Source organism: Vidua chalybeata, chromosome 30, assembly GCF_026979565.1.
Source record: "Vidua chalybeata isolate OUT-0048 chromosome 30, bVidCha1 merged haplotype, whole genome shotgun sequence".
Lineage (NCBI taxonomy): Eukaryota > Metazoa > Chordata > Aves > Passeriformes > Viduidae > Vidua > Vidua chalybeata.
Window position 1 is genome coordinate 326,787 of NC_071559.1, and position 21,366 is coordinate 348,152.

Sequence of the window (21,366 nt, forward strand, 5' to 3'; positions counted from 1 at the left end):
TGCACTAAGGACACCTCCACTGGCATCCCAAAGGGATCACAAAGGACAGGGCTCTGCTTTCAGCACTGCTGAGCTCCTAACCCAGCAGCTGAGTCCCAGGAAGAGGCAGTAACTGAGTGCACCAGGGACCCCGGCCTCTTAACAAAAGTCATGAATGCCACAGCCCACCCAACCCAATGCCTTGCATGTCTACCTCTTCCTTCTTCTCTCTTCCCTCCTGTCACTTTCCCCATTTTCTCTGTCCGGGAGCTTGGCTTCTTTCTCTCCTGTCTGCAGGTTCAGCCGCACGTGTGACCCTGCAGGAACCGCCTGACCTACAAACAAAGGTCACGTTATTTCAGAGCGCTGCATTACTCCAGCTTTGGGAGGAACTGGGAGCTAAAGGCACAGGCTCCTCCCTGGGAGAAGGGGAGAAAAGCTTCATCCCATACTTTGAGGAATGGGATATTCACCACTGACGCCCCTCCCATCCAGCAGCACCCCTAAGGTGCTGCTTTTTCCTCCCAGAAATGCCACCCGAGCCACCAAAGGTGTCCCTGTACTGCCAGGCTGGCTCTGATCCACAGTGGAGGTGGAACCCTGAGCCCAGCAGACACTGGTTCCTTCCTCTCTTCTGGCCCAGCTCCTAGGAGAGCACTAAAACTTCACACCAGGAATGGATTTGGAGGCTACGTGGAAAAAGGGGAATTGTTGCTGATTGGGGCAGACAGAATAAAATGAAGCTGCCAAAGGGGAATCAAAGCATCCCGCAGAGTACAGCCGGGTACGCTGCACATCAAGGCTGCGCTGGTGTGGAAATACTGTATTAAAAGGAATTTATGATCACTGCTATCTGCCAACAAAAATACACAGAATACATTAAGCTTTGGTTTTAAATTCAGAAAAGATTGGAAATTCAGAGTGGTTTTCAGCAGTTCAGCACAAACACATCTCAGTGGCCAGCCCAGCACTGGGGTGAAGAGGAGGCAATATTTGGTTACTACTTCTTGATGGCATTTCTTCTTCTCTCAGTGCAGGAATTCTGCCTGCCCAGGACAGCAAGGCTGCAGCTGAACAGCCACAGAGCTGCTCACAGATGGACAGACAGACCATAGCTGCTCACCCTCCTCCCTCCTGAGGATTCCTTATTCAGCCTTTCCTTTCTCTCTTCCTTTTACCTAAACATATACCTGGGATAGAGTAACAGCTTGCAGGAGACAGGAAGCATCTCCTACCAAAGGGAAGACAAGGGTAATTATTTTGTAGAATAAATACATGTACTTGCAGACAAAAAGCTCTGGTCTCAGGAACAACTGGATTGATCCCTCCCTGTTCAAGACCAAAGAGACATTTCCCTGATCAAAGGACCTGGTGCTTCTTATGTAAGACAGGGATGTTTGTGACAATTCAGACAGAAACATTTCAAAGCCTGTAGTCATCCAGTAGGTATAAATGCATTTAGAAAATGCAGGAAAATCCATCTTGGAGGATTTCCTATGAAAACAAGGTTTGCATTTCTGGCAGACTCTCTTTCTCTCCATCAGTCCCGCCCACTGGAAGTTGCATTGGTTGGATATGTGAGAGGACAGGTGTGATTATCTCCCCATTTTAGGGGAGGACAGGCTAGATGTGCCTCCTCCACACTTGAAGTGCTTTCCATGGACATGTCCCAACCTCCTCCTGCTCCTTAAACTTGTGATACATAGGACCTTTAATCACTGTCTATCTATGGGAGCATCCTCCCACACTGTGAAGTTGGGCTCCGCAGGAATTTTGTGCCATCACCAATCTGTGCTCCTTGCTGGTGGTGGAGCTGGGACATGCTGGTCAGAGAGGAGTTTGTAGGATCTCCATGAAAAGGGCAACACCGTTCAGGCAACACCGGGACAGGGCTCTGCCAGCAAGGAAAACACAGCCAATGAGAGCGTGGTGGAGTGGGAGATGTCCCTGCCCACAGCAGGGAGGTGGAACGAGATGAGCTTTAAGGTCCTTTCCAGGCCAAGCTGCTGTAGGATGAAATGCCATCGCGTGCTGAGCAAGAGGCAGGAGGGGATCAGCAGGACAATCCCCTCATCTGCAGACACCGAGGCGCTCAGGGGCAGAGCCAGGGCCCAGCTGGCTGTCTCCCCCCAAAGCCCAAAGCTTTCCTGGCCGCATCACCAGCACTGGGCAGGCCAGGTCACAGCCCCAGCAGTGACTGCAGCAGCTCTGGGCTGTCACACAGCCGGGAATGGCCCCTGACAGGGAGCACAGCTGAGCTCCAGCTGCATCCAGCCACATCAGCCTCCCGCCTGCCAGGGCAGAGGAAGGAGGTGGACAGAATTCCTCTGAGGGAATCACCCAAAAGGAAAGCACGGGAGCAGGCTCCAGAAGGGTGGAGGGCTGGGGGGCTCAGCCCTCCCATTCCTGTTCTCAGTGTGAGAAACACTACTTGCTTCCAAAAAATTTAAGAGGTTTATTAAACCTTATCAAAAATACAACAGAAGACTGAAGAGAGAAAATATTACAGTGTTGGGAGCAGAGGATTTTCCCCACCATGTGCTCATCCACACAGTGGAGGTTTCACCTTTTAACCCTTTATCTCCCCCAAAGTTCTGTCCATCGACTCCTCCTGCTCTGCCCAGTGCTGGAGATCACTTCCTGACACCTTGACTGGAGGTCAGGTGCTGCCACAGTAAGGAGCCGACCCTCCTAAATGTCCCAAACCCAGGCACCCCTGATAACAGCACAAGGGGGATAAAACACAACTATAAATCTGTAAAACTTCTCCTAACAGATATACAGGATATTTGCCTTTGAATTGTGAGAGTCAGCCACGGCATCACTCATCTGTCACATAAGCAAGAAGGAAATAAAACCAAATCCAGGCATGGTGCTCATGAGCTGCACATCCAACACAGCCAAATCACAGTGTCTGCATCAGCCAAGACACAAACCCTTCCTGCTCCTGCTCTGCACACTAAACAAGATTTAACCAAGAGCATGTGAACCCCAGAGCAAAACTTGCAGCCTCGATGTGTTTAAGCAGCTCTTGGTGCTCCAGGGATTTCCCTCCCTTCTCGGCACAGCAGCCCAGGTTCATGGCACAGCAGGACAAATGCACTGCTTTAATAAATAAACCATGAAAAACATCTCTGTTTTCAACAAAAAGATTGACATTGACACTTAAAAATGTTACAGCTGTTCAAGGAAGGTCTTCTGTCTTATTTAGTTTGGGGTATTTTGAAGTCAACAGTGTGTTTGAGGGTGGGTTGACTTGCATAATGTGATTAAAATTGCTGATTTAGACGAGTAAGATGGAAATCCTGAATTTTAATCATGTTTCAGTATGTAGCTTCTAGACATTTCCCTTAAAAATAGTTGATTCTCTTTGATTCCTATAATTTGATACTATTCAACAACTGGGAGCACACACTGGAGCAATACATGTGTAAGCAATTACATAGCTTCACATGCTGCTAAAACAGAATCATTCTGCTAATAGCTTTTTCCCGAGAGAAATTAATTTTTTACTTATTGTTTGCATTAAGGTGCATTTGGGAAATGAAACTCAATTAAAAATACAAAAACCACGTTTTTATTTAAGGCATTTTTTAACATTTTTTCTCCTTGACACCTCAGACAAATACAAGATTTGTATCCACAGGTACGCACTGCATAGATGTGTTACTGAATGGTCCCTCTTCCCTGAGAGCTGCAAATCCTACAGCTGCCAGACCTCATTCCTTGCTCCTCATAAAGGGAAAAAGATTTTCCATTCTAGTTAATTTCTCAGCTCTAAATCAACTACAAGTGAGCAGAAATAGCTGTGAAATCTCCTCCACAAACCTACCAGAAGGGCCCCAGCTGTGGAGGGGGAAGCGGCAAACTCCTGCCCCCACAAATGGTTTGGACCCCTTAAAAAATATCTCACTCTTGGGATTTTTTTAACTACAACTAAAATAAATTAAAATCAGTTAAAAATAAGATCACAGAATCCCCAAATGGTTTGGGTGGAAAGGAACCTTAAAGCTAATCCAGTGCCACCCCTGCCATGGCAGGGACACCTCCCACTGTCCCAGGCTGCTCCAGCCCCAGTGTCCAGCCTGGCCTTGGGCACTGCCAGGGATCCAGGGACAGCCACAGCTGCTCTGGGCACCCTGTGCCAGGGCCTGCCCAACAGGGAAGAATTCCTCCCTAATATCCAATCAGAACCCGCTCTCAGTTGGAATAGGTGTTATTGCATTGCCTTGGGGTGATGGATTGAGAGAAAGCCACAGGGTTTGAGCAGAGCTCCCAGTGCCTCTGCTGGGAACGTGTCACCCACGTGCCCCTCGGTCACTCAGCTGCTTTGCAGCCAAAAAGATAGCGTCCAATGGGTAAAGTACCCAGAGGATAAAACCCTTGTCACTGCACAAATGACAAGGTCTTTATTGGGAATAAATGTCAAAGCAGAGCGACAGCATTTATTTTCCAAGCAGGAGACACTGATCCTGTGGCGACACTGCAGGGATGGTGTTATTCCTGTTCCTGATTTAATCCCTTTATCAGCTGCAGAAGCACCAGGACAGGCTTTGGTCTCCCATGCCAGCTCTGACTGACACTGCTGTCCCCACAAGCTGTCCCCACCCCTTGGTGCTGCCTCTGCAGCCCAAAGCACCTGGAGGTCCCTCTGAGCTTTAGCACTCCTTCATTTGGATGCACTCTGTCCATAAAGTTGCTTAAAGAGACGCCAAGGAAGACTTTAATTTATAGCCCCATTCTTTTAATCTTGGTCAGCCAGATTTTTTCAGACATCTGTTTATATCTCCTTATAATATATTGGCTGGAGCAGCAGCACCAGGCAGCAGCTCCCTCGCAGGGGCTCTGCTGACATTTATAAACCAAAGCGATTTCTCTCATGTGCTTTATGTTATCAGCTAAACCTGTCCACTTAAATTATTGCCTTGTAACCAAATCACAACTATCTGTTACTCCACTCTGTGCATGTTTCCCAGGCTCTATACCAATATCAAGCTTTGCAGAGGCTAAAAACACGATGATAAATTAATAAACAAATGGAAAACAGGACATGCTTCCACCAGGCTCACAACTGAGGGAGGATCAGGTACGTTGTGCACCACATTACTAAAAGCAGAGGGCTGCTGTGTGGAATATGCAGCATGCAGTGACGTCCAAAGAACCCCATCTCTCTTCTTCTAGACCAACCAAATGACCAGCTGTGTTTCCTCACTAAAGGAGAAAGGTTTCATCCTGCCCAGCTCCTTTCCAGCACATCATTCCACATTCCACAAGTGGGTTTGTGTTCCAGCATGGGGACAGGGCTGAGCCCCAACTCATGGCACAGCTACAGGCTGGGAAGTTGTACATCACACACTGACCTGCAAACCTCCCGCCAAGGTTGTGCAGTAACTCACTGCACTTCTGGCAGTGCCTTCCCCATCCCATCCCATCCCATCCCATCCCATCCCATCCCATCCCATCCCATCCCATCCCATCCCATCCTCACCCCTTGGACAAAGCTGCCAGCCACTGACTGCCAATCAAGCGGAGCCCAAGAGGGACACAAGACTCTTCCCCTGCAGCACCACCCTGTCCCCGTGGCAGAGCAATCTCCCCTGGGAAGGCTGGGGCAAGCAGAACAAAGGTGATCCAGCTCGCTGAGGCAAATCCCTAGCTTGTCCCCAAGTGAGCAACCTTGTTTGGTATTGTTAGAGAATTCAAAAATCTATCAAGGGATTGAAAACAAGCCCCAGTTATGAGTCAGTAAGCGGCTCTGCAGCTCTCAAAAATTACCTCGGTATGTGAGCAAGCCTCAGATAACATCTACCTTCCTTTACTCTTTGTTTCTCTCCACACAGGGAGTGAGAGAAAAGGGACTTTCTTTCTAGTACAGGCAACAAAGGAATCTGGAATCAATATGTGAATGTTCTAGCAAAACACATCGGCAGTGCTGCAGAACTGAAATAATCACACTGCCAGAGCATCCATAATAACTTATCTGATGGCACCGCACCTTCTCCATTAATAAAATAATGACTAAAAACTACCAGGAGACAAATCCCAGGGAGCAGCAGAACTCCCCACAGCTGCATTCCCAGCTCCAGGAGCCACCACTGCCATGCTGGGGAACTGGCTGAGGCCAGGGCATCCTGTGCTGGTGACACACAGGGGACACTGTGCCTGACTCCAGCTGTGCCTGGGTGGATGGGATGTCCCACACCAGGGTGCTCGGAGGAAAACAGAGGAGCCAGGCCCATCTGGGGGGCTCAGCTCACACCCTGACCCCAGACTCTGGTTAGAGCCGCTGAGCAAGGAAGTAGCAAAGCCTGCCTCTGTTTTTTTTTTTTTTTCCTTTCTTTCCTACAAAGGCAAGTCCTACCACTCTCCAGATTGTTTGTTACTTCAAAACAGAACATTTTTACACAGAAAAGGAAGACATGTAGCAGACACAGGAAGAAGAGGCCCAGAGCCTGAATCTCATTTTATTTCTTTCTGTCCCTTTTTCACTCAGCTATAGCCTTTTGCATTAGTTCACTGTCTGGCACTCACTGCTCCTCCCAGTTAAGTGCCACTGGAAAATGTCATTAATATGCTTTATGTCACCTCCTCTTGATAGCTGGTGGAGAGGTTTCACAGCACCAGGCCTGGAAGCTCCCCCAGCAGCTGCCCCAGCAGCCCCAGCATTCCCCACTTCGGGCAGGGAGGAAGCTCAGACACCTGTGTGCACATCCCAAGTACAAACTCCCGTGATGCTGGATGAAATGCTTTACAAATCCATTCCCTGGGCAGCTCTTCCTCCCACTGTACTGCTGGGAAGCCACAGCTGCCTGTTGAGTGCAGCAGCTCCTCAAAGAAGCACCGGCCTGGCCACTGCTTCTCGATTTCTCAGGTAACCAGTGACAGCAGGGGCTCTGTTACCTACTGCAAATAATAATAGACAAAACTCTTTTATAAAATCACTGTCTGCTGTCCATGTTCATAAAGTGTCCCTTAAGCATAAGCTCTGCAGGGGATGGGATGCAGGACGAACCCCTGGAGTGATGCACCATGCCCAGTGCCATGGACCACCTCTCCCAGGCACTGCCCAGCTTGGGCTGAAGGAGCTGGGCTGCCTCTGCCTGTGAGTGACCAGCCCTGGTGTTCCAGCCTGGTTTCATTGCTGCTGTTATGTTTGATCTTTGCCCAGAGGGCTGACAAGGACAGAGATGTCCTCCTATTCTGGGATTGCAGAGGAAACCCTAAGAGAGGAGTTTTGTCCTTCCAGCATGAGCAAACAATTGGCACTGCTGCTCCCTTCTGCCTCCCAGGGCACCCAGACACACAGGGAGCAGGCCTGATCCCCCAGCCACAGACCTCACAAGGCTCTTCCAGAAAGGGATGAATTGTTGAGAGACTGAATGAAGAGTTCAAAGCACCTCAACAAAACCAAGGAAGTCTCATGTAAGAACTTCAGTTGGTTAGTTTATCTGACAAACCCGTCTGGGACATTCCAAGCTATGTTAATAAACATCCTGGAAATCGACCTGTCAAAAGGCGATGTCTAAGTACAACATCTTCTCCAACACTGATTTTGTTCTGTGCTGCAGTGGAGCAGGGACAGAAGCCATCTGAAATGCTTTCAAGCTTGCCAAAGGTAAACCTGTCCCCCATTCAACACCCAGCACTGCTGCTGGCAGCAAAGGCATTCCTGGGAAAGCCCCAAAGCCACACTGTTCTAATACATCCCAACAGCAGGTGTGTTCCTGCCCAGGCTCCTCACAGGTCCCAAAGCAGCAGCACTGCCTTCTGCTGGACTTGAACCCCACTTGAACAGGGGCAGGGAAAGAATTATTGAATGGTTTGGCTTGGAATGGACCTTAAAGATCATCTGGAGCTGGATCATCCGGCCCTCCTGCCACAGGCAGAGATGCCACCCCAAAAGGGCTGATCCCATTGCAGTTTCTCATTTAGCAAGAGAGAAGCGACCCACTGGTGCTTGCTGTGCTACTGCTCTCCTGTGGCTGATGCCACAGAGCTCACTGGGTGCACTCAGGGTGGTAAGGGCTCCTCACACCAGGATTACAGGGAGACACACGCCCACAGTGTGGGGAGAACTTTCTTGCACGCTGTGATTTTTAATGCCAACCTTGCTGCAATAACCACATCTTTAAGCACCATCCATCAGGCCTTCAACTCAAACAATTGTTTGGCTGAAAAGGGTTTTAGAGCCACTCTTTTGTCACAGTGCTGAGAGGTATTCTCTGTAATTTGTTGCCCTCAGCAAATAGAATGAAAACGTTTTTAAAATGATGCCAATCCCTCCTCCCGTGATTCAATCCACAGCTAGCAGAGAGCAAAGACTCACAAGGAAGGGGCTCCCCACTAAGTAACCCTTGATTAGAGATGTGAAAGCACCATTCTATTTGGACATTGGGCTGGACAGTGCTCACAACTGGCCCTTTTCCCTGAGCCAGGGCTCTCCTGTGGCACTGGGATTTATGTTCTCCCAACTGATCATCTGGTGCTGAGTGCTCTGAACTCTGCTGTTCAAACCAGAGGCAGCCCGTGAGGCTGGGCTGGGCTCACTCCTCACACCACCTGCCAAATCCGTTTGGCTTCTCCTGCAGCTCCTGCAGCAAGAGGGAAGGAGGGCCAGGTGAGCCCATGGGGACAGGCAGGGCCCTGGCTGGCAGTGCCAGAGCAGGTCCCTGTGACTGCCACCCACCCTCGCTGGCAGCCAAGGTGACAGTGATGATGATGGCACATGTGGCTCAGCCTTGTGCCCAGAACTGAGCCAGCTGCCTGCTGAACACACACCAAACCTCATCCCTCTCGTGCACGGGAACCACGAGGACAGGAGGGGTGCCTGTCACACACGGGGCACAGTGTGGCCCTCCCATGAGGTGCCTGGGCCCCCTGGGAAGTCTCGAAGTGATGGAAGAGAAGGTTGAGGCCAGTGAGGTGCCAGGGGAGGAGGGGTCACAGGAGGGCTCGAGAGGGAAATACAGTGCCTCTGATGGAGGCACTGCTGCAGCATCTGCTGATGTATCTGCTGCTGCTGCTGCAGGAGGCAGCAAAAAGCTCCCGTGGCAAAGAGCTCCTCCAGCAAGTGCTCCGCCCTCCCACCTCCCTCCAGCGAGGGCTGCTCTGCCTTGCAGCGCCGCCGCAGCAAACACACCAGGAAAAAAAATAACCACAGGGCAGGAAGAAGAAGGGTTGTCCTTTTGTAGAGTGGGCACAACGTTTTCACTTTCTCAGCAAACCCTTCTCCCCCGTTTCAAGGCAGGCACTGTGGAGAGTTATTTATTTATCCCCAAGCCAATGCTACAATCCATTCAATAATTTTCATTCCTCAGGTCTATTTGTTACTCCAGAAAGCCCATCTGGGATGCTGAAGGCTTGGCTACATTCAGAGAAAATCAATGCAGGATGTAAGCAGAGAAGGACAAGGCAGCTTACCAGGAAAACTGAGAACCTGACAAAAGGAACTGAGGATGATATTAATTTTGTGGTATTTTAGGCATTTAATTTCTTTTGAGAGAGGCTTCTTTACTATGATGGAGTTTAGCACCTCCAGAACATCATCAACCATCATGTCTCCCACATCTGTCACTCTCAGAGAGCCTCTCCTCCTCTCTCAGGGACTCATGAGATGGCCACCAAAGAACCTGGCAATGTGGAGGCACAGGAAGGATACAAGAAGGAGGGATAATCCATCAGGACCAACACCAGTGTGAGAATCAGGAGGTTTAAAACGGCCATGGTTAATCTGTGGTTGGAAACGAGGAACTGAAGGCTAAAAGTGCTCAACTTGAGGAGGGCAAAGGAGCAAAAAAGGAAACTATTTTCCAGGGGAGGGCTGGGAATCTCAAGAAGGGTGTTCATGACCAGGCCTCAGCACTCTCTGTTCCTATCCTCAGCTTCTGAGTCTGTAACTCAGTGCTGAAATTGCAAGGATGAGACATGTACAACACAAACTCCCTTCTCCCAGCTCCAGCTCCCAGCAGGAGCATTTCAGGACACGCTGTGCTGCTGTCAGGGCGTGCAGCTGATTGCCTTGGATCCCATCTCTGCTCGATGTGTGTCAGCTGGCTCCCCTCTCCCACAGCCGCAGCCACGTCCCGGCAGCGGCGTCCCCCGAGCCCAGAGCCGAGGGCACCGGAGCTGCAGACGTTTGGCCAGCACTGCCCAGTCCGGCTCTGGAAGGTGCTGGCCCCACCCGCTTGGCTGCGAGACGAGCAGTGTGGATGGAAGGAGCTGCCTGCCAGCCCCCCTGCCAAGGCAGAGTGAGAACAAATTTGGATAATAAAAGCTGGAATAAGGAGATGCCTTGGAGAGCGCGCTGGAATAGCGCTTTGCGAAGCTTCAATTTAAAGCCTTGTTTTTACAGCTAACGCAGTCGTAAGGGACATTAGCCTAATTTCTGTCAAGAGAACTTGTCAACACTGCAGTATTTAAGATAGACACTAAAGATGTGTTTTATCTCACAGATAGATCACTGGGAAAGGAAGGAGCTGTGCCACACTTGGTTCACAGGAAAATAAATTGACGTTCTCCCTGGGCCTAATTGGTGGATGCTGTTTTATAACACCACATGCAGGAGCAGCCTCACATTTTATCAGTGTGCAGCTGAGATCGGTGCCAAATCCACTGTGGGGTTAGATACAGGAACCCACAGGGATGTGCTTCAAATGGGCACCCAAGGACACAGAGCTGGGCATTTTCCAGCCACAGAGTAGCTGAAACATTTGGCCACGTCCTGAAGGGTCAGGTCCTTCTACTGATGGTGTTCACCAGCTGAGCCACAGCTAGTGGGGTGGGATTTCAGGGCCAAGGGGAGAAAACTGGTGACAGAAGAAGAGAACTGGCTTGTCTTCCTCAAGACCACCAGCAGGAACTTGCCTGGCCTGGTTTTTAGAGACGCTCATGGTGAGTCAACAGAAAGCAAAGAGAGGCTGTACCCTGCAGCTTTAGGAGAGAAGTGTTAGCATGCTCCTGCTCCCATCATACCCCACTTTGAAGAACTAAAGCATTCCCAGGAGCATGAGTGTATTAAGGCTGGCATAGCTCCACACCTCCCACACGCCAGCCTTGGGGCTGGGTTTGAGATATTCCCAAAATAATGCTGGTGCCACGGCACAAAGGCTTGTCCCAGACTGCAGCTTCTGCAGTGGAAAGTTGAAAATGCCCTTTTGTTTGCCGTTTTTACACAGAAATAACAGCCATGTAACCTTGTCCAGCCTTGGAACAGAAATCAGCTTGCAGAGGAAGCCTGAGGGAGCGCGACCCTGAGCTGCAGGCTCGAGGGCAGGAGGGTGGCTCTGCTCTGCCACGGATTCTGCACTTGCAGAAGAACTAAATCACTACAAGAGCCAGAAATGTCCCTCGGGAAGGAAATCCTCTCAAAGATAAATCAATAACTCAGTGTAATTTTAGCATGCAGCCAGGAGAATTTACATTGCCAGGAAGGCTGAGAGCCCTACCACAGAGACAGAGGCACAGCATCATCAAACAGCCCTGCAGCAGACCCTGCGCAAGAGCTCGGGCTCCGGGCGTTCACTGCAAAGCCACGAGGCTGGGCTCTGCATTTTGGGACCCCACAGACCCAAATCACAGTGACAGCAGCAGGGATGTGGTCCAGCCAAACTCCCCTGGGACAGACCCACCTTTCCCTTTTCTCCTCTGCAGCAGCAAGGCTGCTCCCTGCAATCCTGGCAGAGCTGGCAAATGCTCCAGATCCTGCAGGGATCACACCAAGCTCAACCAAACCAGGCACAGGAGCAGAGGGAGAGTGCTCCAGCCACAGCCTCCAGCCCTGGCCAGGGGGTTCCCACCAGCCAAGCCACCCAGAAAACAGCACCACAGGGATGTGCTGCAGCCTCCGGTGATTAATGAGACTGCAATTTACGTAATTATATTAATGCTAAGTACACTTGGATCAGTAAGTTCAAGGGAACTAATGACACTTTAGAGCACAGTTCAACACTGAGCAGTAACTCCAGCAAAAAGGAGGGGGAAAAAAAGCCCCTAATTATTCAGTAGCTCTTCTCCCAGATTCTCAGGGTCAGATTGGAGTAGAAAGTGGCCTGAATTATATTTTCGTTCCCAGAACATCAACAGAATTGCTAAGTGAGTTCCAGCGACAAGGTCAGAGCCTGCCCATTGTTATGCATGCCAGCCCTGTCCCTTCCCAGCTCTGCCGGGCCCGGCAGGGCTGGGCTGCCGTGTCCCCTGCCAACACTGCCACCACCGAGCCCTGCTGCTCCCGGGGACAATGGACCAGCTCCCGTGCCAGTGTTTGTCCTGGTCCCCAGCACAGACAGACAAACTGCAACAACCAGTTCCTCAGAAGCCAGGTGTAGCCTCCATGTCTGAAGGTGCAGGAGCCTGTCCAGGATAAGCCTGAGGAGCAAACAGCCCAGGTTTGTCTACAGCAGAGGTTCGTGTACAGCCAGCCCTCTCCAGATTGCCTGCTGGCACAGCCACAGCCCCTGGCAGACGTGGAGCCTGTGTGGCATGCAGACTGGGAAGGACTGTGCCCACACACACAGAGCTCTTCCTCTGCTACAGCCCACCTGGAGCCGTGGAGGCGTTTTGGAGCACCCATGCTGGCCACAGTCCTGTCACTCCTCACAGGCTCCTTTGGTGCCAACAAGCTCTCACACAGACTGTGCCATCAGTGCTGATGTGTTCCAAAAGCCTCTGTCTGCAAATCCAACTTTACAGCAGTTACCAGTGCAGTCTGGGCTTCTCTATGACTTCATTGAGACTTGGACTTTTGCAGGGGCCTGGAGTGCCAGGACAAGGGAATGGCTTCCCAGAGCCAGAGGGCAGGGATGGATGGGATATTGGGAATTAGGAATTGTTCCCTGGGAGGGTGGGCAGGCCCTGGCACAGGGTGCCCAGAGCAGCTGTGGCTGCCCCTGGATCCCTGGAAGTGCCCAAGGCCAGGTTGGACACTGGAGCTTGGAGCAGCCTGGGACAGTGGAAGGTGTCCCTGCCATGGCATGGGTGGACTGAGGTGGGATTTAAGGCCACTTCCAACCCAAACCATTCTAGGATCCAATGACTCTGCACCTCTGAAATGCTGAGATCTGCCAGCAGAGCTGCCCCAAGGGCCAGAAGCTGAAGGTGCATTATGACCACCCCACACAAAGCCAGGACAATGACTTGTTAAGCTCCTACTGTGCAGAACACGAAGCTGCCTGAGAAGCCAGGGCAGAAGAACTCTGCAAAGACAACACAAAAGAGGAGCCTCACGTGACCCCTGTGTTTGTTTGAAAAACAAACCCAAATTAAATGAACCCAAATTAAATATCCCACAAGTATGGTGTCTCAGGATTGCACTCAGAACTCTCCTGGTGCCTTCCAAGCTCAGCAGCAGCATCCAGCAACAGGGAACATGCAGAAGGTAATTCAGTGATGATTAGCAAGACACATATGAAGTTATCCATCACAGAGCAACTTGTGTGCACCTACATGTCCTTCAATACAATTAGAAATCAATAGCAAGATGCAGAAACCCTCAACCACCCAGTAAAATAGAAAGAATACTTGTAATATTGATTTTAAAAGCACCTTGGTGAAGACAGTTGAGAAGAAGCCTGAGAAAGCAAAGCAAAATGCCTGAATTGAAACCTTTTTTTTTTTTTTTTTTTCCCTAAGAAAGACATTAATAATGGATTTTCAATGCAAGAAGAAAAACTGAAACCCACACCAGACTCTCCTGGTAATAACAGCTTTCTGCAAAGCCCATCTATTAATGTAACAGGGACGTCCATCAATCAGGCACACAGAAAGTACTTTGAGAGCTAAAAAAAGACCATGCAAACATCTGCTTTTGGCAACTTAAATTTTGCCCTTAAGCACAAGGAACATAATAAATTATCAGGAGGTTGGTGTTGGGGAAGATGAAATAGCAAGGCCCTATAAATATGATGGCCTGGCAAAAGAATCAGAGAATACAGATATCGAGATGAAAACAAGGTCTGAAATACCAAACCTTCATTACTGAGCATCCCGAAAACAATAATACAGCCAAGCTGAAAGCAATCCCCCCTTTCTGATAGATCCTAAGGTCAAATGGAATGTCCTGTCTCACCCCCCAATGTATGGTTCATCCCATACCTGTAACCCTCCCCTGAAGTATCTGATGTCTGTAACCCCATTGACCCAAGTCCTGTCCCAGCCCACCTTGAAGCCCCCTGATAAGGTGCGGCCGAGGGACCGGATGCTCTCTCTCGCTCTCTCTCTCGGATCTCCCTGCTGGAGCACCCACCTGGCACCATCTCTCTCTCTCCCTCTCTCTCCCCCCCCGCTCTCCCAGGGCCTGCCAAGAGTTGCGGCTAGCAACTCTAAGCAGGGCCCTTCATCCTTTACAATAAACCCTATGCTCTAAAGACCGGGCCTCAGAGATCCTTCATTAGCACCCATCCAAACCGTCCTGGAGTCCAGCAATCCCCGCAGGTTGGGCTTGCACTTGTTTTCCTCCATCCTGGACCTAAATGCTGGGGATAAGGATGAAGGTACACAAACGTGCTGCTGCTGGGATTTGTCCTGACAAAAAAAGTGGGAGAAAGGAGCATGGTTTCATTTGTGTTTTCATTTGAAAACACCTGGTGCAAGAGGACACCAAACGGGGGCGTAGCATCTCCCTGTCTGCAGTTCAGGGAGCTCCTGTGAACCCTTTTCCACTTCCAGCATCTTCAGCACATCCAAGACTGCTGGAGTGGTCCCACAGTGGAGTGACAGATGTCCCAGTGTGCTCCAAGGTGCCCATGGGATCCCTCCTCGCCCAGCTCCTTCCCCGTTCCCCGTGGAACTGTGGTAATTTTGGCAGGTCCTCAGTCCCTCAGTGTTCTCTTCAACCACCACGTCACACTTGGGGCCCATCCACACTGCCTGGGGTGTCCCAGAAACCCCAGAAAAGCTGGATTTCCACCAAGGAAACAGCTGCAGAAAGCAGCTGAGGTGTCCCCACACCTTCAGTGTCTCCCCCCTTGTAAAACACAGCAGGTCAGAGCAAGTGCTGGAGATAATGAACACAATTTACTGATTCCAGCACAGGAGGCTGCAGGCATGGCTGCAACTAAGTCTTAATAAATTCTGAAGAGTGACACCATAAAATGGCATTACGGAAGGCTGTATTTATTGTCTCCCCATGCTTCTATCTCCAAGGTGCCACGTTACACTTAATAAGAGTTTTCTCCCCAGCTGCCAGTGTTGCAAACCCTGACAAGCTAATGGTCAGCCAACCCTCCCCAAACACACACATCTCCACCCAGCACACAGCCTCCGTGGCAGGAACAGGCAGAAATTATTAAACCAGTGCTGCCCAGGTGCTGCCCAGCCCATCCCCTCCGTGCTGGCTCTGCAGGGCTTCCTGTCCCTCCAGGACAGGAGTTTTGTCCCTGGAAGCAATGCAGAGGAGGAGCAGCTGCTGTAGGGTGGTACCTGCATGCCCAGTGACCTGCTGGGACAGGAGCATCCCTGTCCTGCCCTGCTGGGAGCACCATAACCCTGCCAGCAGAGCAGCCCCACCTGAAACTACTGCCTGCTGTCAAAGCAAGCTCTGGGCAGGGCATCAGCACATGCCTGTGGAGAACCACGGAGAACCAGGGGTCCTTGTGGAGAACCAGAGGTCCTCATGGAAAACCATGGACAACCAGAGGTCCTCAGGGAGAACCATGGAGAACCAGAGGTCTTCATAGACAACAGGTCCTCAGAGAGAACCATGGAGAACCAGAGGTCCTCATGGAGAACCAGAGGTCCTCAGGGAGAACCATGGAGAACAAGAGGTCCTCATGGAGAACCAGAGGTCCTCATGGAGGACCATGGAGAACCAGAGATCCTCATGGAAAACTAGAGGACCCCTGGCTCCTCGTGCAAGAAGGGCAGGAAACCTCCCCATTCAGCATTCCTAGCTCCTCTGCCACTGCAGTGTGCACTTCCATGGTTCCATATTTAGCTTTTGGACCACAGATACAGATTTTCTGGAGCACAATCTCCACTGAGCTTCTTGTTCTCCCTGCTGGTGTAGTGTTCTAAGCCTGCAAGAAAATCACCTTTGAGCTTCAGGCAGCTCCTCGGGTGTGGATAGAGACTTGACAAGTATAAAGATGCCGTTGTTCCATCCCTGCCTGCATCACCTGCACTGCAGAAGGCACAAAAGAAATCATGTGAACTATGTTTAGTTCTCTTCAGATTAAGAAAAGGCAACAAAAACCCCCAAAGTCGCATATATCATTTTATCAAGTATAGCAAACAGTACAAACAGGCAGTGCAGGTGTGTTTGGCCTGAGAACACTCGCAGTGGATGGAGGAGAGTGTGTGCATCTCCTCATGCAGTGTTCACACCTCTGAGCACAGCCTGGGCTGCAGGAGCCTCCATGTCCCTCCTCTCTTGCCAGCTGACATCTTACCAGCTATCCTCAGCAGCCTGGCCCTGCTCCTCCTCCAGGACAAGTCCTTTCCCCTTCAGAAAGCAACCCAAAGGTTTAGAGAGCATCTGAAGAGATCAGTGTGTGGAAGGATGATGAAACAGGAGTCAAGTGAAAGCCCCTTGACTTCTCTTCCAGCAAAGGCTCTGCCCTCATGGGGCGTCTTCCCTGCAGCCTCTGGCTCCTGGCTCCAGCCCTCTGGACCCACAAATCCCCAGCAGCTCAGACATTTCCTGCTGCCTCTTTTCAGAGAAGACCCTTCTGTGCTTGCCCCACTCAGACTGCAGCTGATGTTAGTGGGGGAGCAGTCAGCACCACCACCAGGGCTTGCAGCTCTCTGTGAAGCCACCATGAGATTTTCTGTCTTAAAAAAGGCACTGCCAGACAGTCCCTGAGAGCTGAGGCTGGAAACACCTCTGGGATCAACCCCTGCTCAAGCAGTGTCCCCTCCAGCCCTAGGCCTGTGTTGAGGAGGGTCTGGGATGTCCCAGGACTCCACCACCTCTCCTGTGGAGCTGGCTTGCCCCAGTCACCCTGCAGTAACCAGATTTTTCTATGTTTAAGCAGTGTTTTCTGCCGTGGAGGTGTCTTGCCGTGGAGGTGTCTTGGAATGGCAGCACAGCCAGCGGGACAGCAGCCACTCCTCCAGCGTTCCTTCAGACAGTCTATACATACCTTCACTCCACCTGTAAAACCATCACCATGTGCAACCTCCTCGCAACTCCAGCTAATCCAGATACAGCCTGGGATAACAATTTTTTGTGTATTATCTGGTGAAGAACAGAGAGATAACTGTAATTAGGAGCACCCTGGTTAGCAGGTGAAATGATCGTGTAATTAATGAAGATCAGGTGGGCTTTGTTTCAGATAAGGAAAGCAGCAGATTCTATCAAAATGTAAATGCAGATTAAAATCCAGCCTCGGTGATCACTTTGAGGTGCTTTCAGAAACACCACCAGCCCGAGATGCAGAGGTTTCACTTGGGCTGAATGACACATCCTAAAAATAAAACCTGGTCTGGGGCTAACATGTAAATTGTTGATTAGATCTATTTATTCACACCCTGCAGTGATGGGGGAGACTTGCAGCTCCCTGTTCCTCCTCTGGCTTTGCAGGATCACAGGCACATTCCTGTTATTGCTGCTTGCAAGGACTCTGCAACCCCGGGAGCTCTCCAGCAGCAGAACAGCAGCAATTCCAAGTGACAGGCTGCATACATTAATTCTGTATTCAGATAACATCCTGTTGCAAGTGAATGACCCAAGCAAAACTTCCTGCAGTCTTTAGGAGCAGGCAGAAAAATCAGGAGAGATGAGGTTGAGTCTTTTGAATCAGAAATGTTGTCGCTCATTAGAATTTCCAACACCACCACCCTTACTCCTTCCAAAATGTAAACACATAATAAAAAATTAAACGTGAATCTAGCGTGGAAGAGTTCTTCCAATAAATGGGAATTAGTTCTACAAAACATCAGGACAGACCCAAGGAGATTACATTTTCTTCCCCAGCTTTTGCTGGTAAAGCAGGGCTGGAAAAACAGAGCCATTTTTAACCGGGAAGTTTCCTCAGGATATTAAATGAAGCAGCTTCAGTAAAACAGAGCCATTTGTCTCGGTGTACGTTCAAGTAAGAACAAATGCAAAACCAGCTTCTAGACCTCAAGTAGCATCAAATAGCTTTTCAATTTATGTCCCAAATTCCCTGCAGATTCTGAAATGAACAGAGGGTAGGGTTCAGAGAAAATGCCTCGCTCAGTCAAGACAGCTGGATGGATATTCTGAGTTTTCCTCAGAGGAGCAAGGTGCTTTTGCACCAGAATGGAGCAGGCACAGCACATGGCTCTGGGAGGATCTGTGGAAAAAGCAGACCTGTTGCTTGTGTAACCCTATGTACAGAGCTTGGCAGAAGAATGGATAAACAGCAAGGGACATGAAACTGTAAAATTGGTCAAAGTATGAGGGGCTACGTGACTGCTGCAACGGTCAGCATGACCCTAGGTATAGAAATCAGGATATGTAGAAATCAGAGTTTGCAAGAATCAGAATGATGAAAACTGCTTGGTATGTAGGAATAGATAGAGAAGAACCAAAAAGTATCAATCACAAGAACAGCAAGAGCAACCGAACAAGACTTGATGATCATGATATCATGAGTCTTGTCTCCCGCGGCGCTTCTCCAACAAATGGTGACCCCGACGTGATCCGAGGCAAAGGCGGGAGAGGTGCTCCGTTGGGTTCGGGTCCTGCAGCTGGAGGGACGGCGACAGAGCTGCCAGTTTTTGCTCCGCGCCCTGAGTGACCACAGCGGTGGGCTCAGCTGATACATGCTGCCGAAGCTTGAAGGGGCCAGCAACGGTACCGACGCAACCATCGACAGGCAAGCAGCATATGATTTATTTAGTACTTTTCTCAGAAAAAGACAGGTTAGGGGGATTGACTTAGATAAGGATCTCCCTTCGCTCTTACATCATGCTCATTCTTATGGCTTTTTTGTAAACCCCCATACTGTTCATGAACTTTCAGAATGGAGAAGATACGGGGATAATGTGTGGGAATTAGTGTTAGATGATGATAAACCGGGCAAGAAAATAAGTAAACTTTGGAGAGTGGTCCATAACGAATTGCTGATGTGTCAGGCAGAAAAAAGGGCAGTGGAAGGGGTACGAACAGCTCAGGAGAAAAATAAGGAATATGAACCCTCGCTTCTCTCCAGTGAGCCAAATCCTCCGGTTCTCACAAACTTTCCCGTCCCCATCTCTGCTTCTGCAATGCCTGTACCTCCCACAGACACTGGTGGCATTGAAGTGCTACCGTCAGCTCCCCCTTTACCCCCACCGCCGCGTCCCCCTCCAGGCATACAAAACGTTACTGTAGCACCCGCCCTGCAACATCCTCCGTCTCCCGGCCAGGAGCCTGTCCCTGGGGCAGAATCTGACCTCGCGGAGGCCATGGCTAAAGAGAGACGTGAGGTATGGGCTGCTGTCGCACGGGAGGGTATGCAGACGGGGGACGCTGAGCTCTTCACGGCAGCACAGGAAACCCTTGCTTTTTCAGTGATATTTACGCCAAATGCTCAAGGGGGGTACACTGCGCAGGTCCAGAGCCTTGACTGGAAAATTGTAACGCAGCTGCGTGCCACTGTGGAGAGCTATGGTATTACTAGTGAGCCCGCTAGGCAAATGCTTGATTTTATTTTTAATGCTCATACCTTATTACCGTCCGATGTTAGGGGAATGGCCAAATTGATTTTTACCCCGCATCAACGCTTACTTTTTGAGGCACGCTGGAGAGAGGAAGCGGTAAGAAGCGCCAATTTACCTAGGGCTCAGGGCGACCCTTTAGCAGGGCTTACTGTAGCCGAGCTTCTGGGAGAGGGTGCCCATGTACGTCTAGAACAACAGGCCGCCCTAGGACCTGACAAATTAAGGGAAGCCACAATAGTAGCAAGAAGAGCGATAGACAAGGTCAAAACCCCGGGTGGAGTCCCAATGTATATGGGGATTAAACAGGGTAGAGAGGAGCCTCTTGGCACCTTCGTGGATAAGATAATGGAAGCATTGTCCAAAGCAGGGGTGGCCGATTATATGCAGGATGCCCTACTTAAACAGTGTATACTGCAGAATAGCAATTCTACAACCAGAAATTTGATTACTTCCTTTCCTGGGGATTGGACCGTCCAAGCATTGTTAGAGAAGGCTGCTTCAGTGCCAGTTGGGTCTCAGGCGTTAATAGTTAATGCTTTACAAGAAATAGGACAAGGGTTACGGGAACAAGCAATAAGCTCTCAAAATCAGGTTTTAGCAACCCTTGCTCCCCTTCAAGCTGCAGCTGCGCGCCCCCGTTCTAACACTACTGGAGAGGCACGAACAAGATGCTACCGCTGTGGAAACTTAGGTCACATCCGAAAAGAATGCGGAGCAACAGGAGTTTGGTGCCGCAGATGCCAATCAAATACCCACAACTCCAATGCATGCCGAAAGAAGCAGGGAAACTCCCAGAGCAGCGCGAACAGCGGCCGCGCCAGGACACAAATGGCAGCTGCAGGAGCGAAACCTCCCAGCAACTCCAACCTGCCACCTGCGGGAGCCTCGGCTTGGACTTGGCAGCCGCAGTAGAGACTGATCTCTTGACCTCAAAACCATATAAGATTCCAACGGGAATCCATGGCCCCCTACAAATACACGGACAAACTATGGGAGGACTCATTATTGGCCGCTCTTCAGCCGCTATATTAGGCCTCTCTGTGGAACCAGGAATCATCGATGCCGATTGTTGCGGCGAAATTATGATCATCGCTCATACGTCATATCCCCCGGTGACGGTACCAAAAGGTCAAAGAATTGCTCAGCTAATCCCACTCCCACAAATGACCAAGGGATTGGAACCTATGTCCCAGGTCCCTAGAACCCCGGAAGGATTTGGTTCGACAGGAGGTCTTGCATTGCTTACCCTAGACCTTAACACCCGCCCCAAAAAATCTTGCCGCCTGATTCATCAAGGACATAGCATTGTGCTTAAAGGACTTTTAGATACGGGTGCAGATACTAGCGTCATCGATCCAGGTCATTGGCCTGCGTCTTGGCCCACTCAGCCTGCAGCAACCACGGTGAGCGGTATTGGTGGGATGACACTTGCGAGCCATACCCCGGTGCTGACTGTTGAGATTGAAGGGAGACAGGCGTCTGCAGCACTTTCTATAACAACTTTTGCAGAAAATGCTGAATGCACACCTTGTTGTGCAAAAAGAAAACAGGGGAAGTGTAGAGAGCTTGGCAGAAGAATGGTTAAACAGCAAGGGACATGAAACTGTAAAATTGGTCAAAGTATGAGGGGCTATGTGACTGCTGCAACGGTCAGCATGACCCTAGGTATAGAAATCAGGATATGTAGAAATCAGAGTTTGCAAGAATCAGAATGATGAAAACTGCTTGGTATGTAGGAATAGATAGAGAAGAACCAAAAAGTATCAATCACAAGAACAGCAAGAG

At 50.1% G+C, this 21,366-nt stretch overlaps 1 long non-coding RNA gene across 1 annotated transcript in view; it reads right to left on the reverse strand.

Moving 5' to 3' along the window:
- Positions 1-208: 208 nt before the first annotated feature.
- LOC128801483 (uncharacterized) overlaps positions 209-21,366 on the reverse strand; it is a 31,376-nt gene continuing 10,218 nt past the window's right edge. The window contains exon 3 of the long non-coding RNA XR_008435193.1: positions 209-314. This is a non-coding gene — a long non-coding RNA (uncharacterized LOC128801483). The remainder of the gene's footprint in view (positions 315-21,366) is intronic.